Source organism: Eschrichtius robustus, chromosome 1 (assembly GCF_028021215.1).
Source record: "Eschrichtius robustus isolate mEscRob2 chromosome 1, mEscRob2.pri, whole genome shotgun sequence".
Taxonomy (NCBI): domain Eukaryota; kingdom Metazoa; phylum Chordata; class Mammalia; order Artiodactyla; family Eschrichtiidae; genus Eschrichtius; species Eschrichtius robustus.
The window spans coordinates 5,074,708-5,077,143 of record NC_090824.1 but is presented as its reverse complement, the minus strand read 5'-3'; the positions used below and the strand labels follow the sequence as shown (position 1 = coordinate 5,077,143).

Below are 2,436 nucleotides of genomic sequence, written 5' to 3'. Positions count from 1 at the left end.
TACTCAGGGCCAGTATTCCCCTGCCCAAATCACCCCAGGCCAGGTACCAGACAACTCGACAGACAACTTGAATAAAATTATTCAAACTAACCAATGCTAAGCCTGCTGACCCTGCCTCATCCTTCGTGGAAACCACAATAAAGGCTCCTGCCCTGCTTCCCTCTCACGCCCTCTGCTCCTGACCCTGCTGCTTCCCCGTGTGGCCCTGGTGGCACTGCCTCTGCTCTTGGGAACCACGCAGGACAAACTGTCTTCTCAAGGGCAGTGGCCTCCTGATCTCTTGGCCTCACCATACCTGAATAATAATAAAACCTACATTTTAAAACAATTGGTGCAGCAAGCAGGGTGGTTTGGCCTCAGACTAAAAGGATATGCTCTTGGGATACTAACTGGTCCCACCAGGTGGCAGTGGCAGCCTGGGAGGGTGGCGCCACCTGCTGGCAACACTTGGGCTTGGTGCCACTGCCGTTGGGGACCGGCCGGACGAGGCCACAATTCCTTGAGTTCTGGTCTGAGCCATTACTTGCCTAGATTCCGGGAGGACGTTCCCAGGGTACCCCTTTCTCTTGGTTGACCAGCTAAGTTTACAAAGGCCCCTCCAAAGGGAAGGAGATGTGACTTCCCTCTAAGTGCTGTGGCCGGGCCTGACCGGGCAGCCCTGATACGTGTGGACAAACTGAGCTGCCATGAAGGGTGCCCTGCCTTTCAGCCCGGCCCATGGGGCAGAGTCGTGCTCTTCAGAAGCACACTGCCAGGGCACCCACCCCAGGGACCGTGGCACCCTGCAGGTCCTGGGGGAAGGGCCATCGTTGTTGTGTTGTTTGACTTGCTGCAGCCCCATTTTCCCTCTGACCCAGAGGAATAGGAGGGACCACACTGGTGGAGAGCTGGGGCGGGGGCGGGGGGGGGGGGGGGAGGCAAAAGAAGCATCCCAGATCCCAGGTAGTGGCTGCTACCTAGAGGCTGACAACTGGGCCCCTTGTCCCTGCCCCTTTTTTGCTTATCAGCCCAAGACAGAAACTAAAAACCACAGAATCAAGCAGCTAAAAGCCTCAAACAGAAAAGAAAAGAAAAAGAGAAGAAGCAGGGGTGGGGGAAAAGAGAAAAAAAGGAATAAAAAAGAAAACCCTAGATACAGGGGGAGAAAGCAAAAGGTGAATAAATAAATTATGTATTTTATAAATATATAAATATATTTATAAAATATATAACAAATAAATTTTACATATAGTATGTATTTTTTAAATATATTTATAAAATATATAATAAATAAATTTTACATATATACATAAATTAAAGGTCCACAGTTTGACCCAACTGGAGATCCAAAATTTAGACACTAACAACTTATACAATAAATTATATATATATATATCAATACATAACTATACATAACAAAAATACCACAGAATTTATGTAATAAAAAGATTAAAAAGCACCAGTTGGCTTTTGGGCTTCTATAACATAGGTTCTAAATTAGCTTTAGTATTTGCTGACATCACCCACTGACAAAACTTCATGGGGCTTAATCAATACTGGGGCTCAAATGATTGTCATACCTGGGGATCCCACCAAATTTGAACACTGTGGCCCCTATAATCTTAGGGAAGAAACTGAATATAAAATAGAGGGGAAACAGATATACTTCACTTTAATGGTAGCCTTACCTAAATTTCCCATAGTCATAGTACTTTTTTTGCCCTAAAATATCTCATATTGAGCAAAGATGCTCTAACACTATGAATAATAAAAGTAAAGTCTTTGCCATCTACAAACTGGCTTGATAAAATGGGACCCCACAGACCCCCAGTTAAAATAGTCAATATGACCCAACGTAAGTTAAAACAGGGCCTTCAGGGAGTAAAACTTTTATATAAAACCTAATTAACAAAGGGCGATTATCCCCACTGCTTCCATTTAACCACCCAACTTTGCCTATTCTGAAACCTGGGAAAAAGAAAGGGTTCCTCCTGGTGGATTCACAACAGTAAAGCTATGGTTCATGCATTAAGGCCCCTGACCCAATATCCAATTTTTTTAAGAATATTTATTTATTTATTTATTTATTTGGCTGTGCCGGGTCGTAGTTGCGGCACGTGGGAACTTCATTGCAGCATGCATGCAGGATCTAGTTCCCTGACCAGGGATCGAACCTGGGCCCCCTGCATTAGGAACGCAGAGTCTTAGCCACTGGACCACCAGGGAAGTCCCTCTGATATTATTAAAATCACTCCCTCCAACCAATCAACACCAGTATTTATTTTGCTCTTACAGATTTGGCTGATATGCTCTGTTCGTGCCTATGTCAACAGCCTTTCTGCCAGTTTGCCTTCAACTCTAAAGGGACACACACACCTTTTGCAGGCTACCCATGGGGACTTCGACAGCTTTGCCATCACCTCTACATGAGAACACCCACTCCCCAGTGCCTTCCCC

General features: G+C 45.3%; 1 non-coding gene across 1 annotated transcript; it reads right to left on the bottom strand.

Annotated features, from left to right (window-relative positions):
- Window positions 1-2,132: 2,132 nt before the first annotated feature.
- TRNAR-CCU (transfer RNA arginine (anticodon CCU)) lies at window positions 2,133-2,205 on the bottom strand. Its single transcript has one exon. It is a non-coding gene; the product is annotated as a tRNA-Arg (tRNA).
- Between the last annotated feature and the right edge of the window lie 231 nt (window positions 2,206-2,436).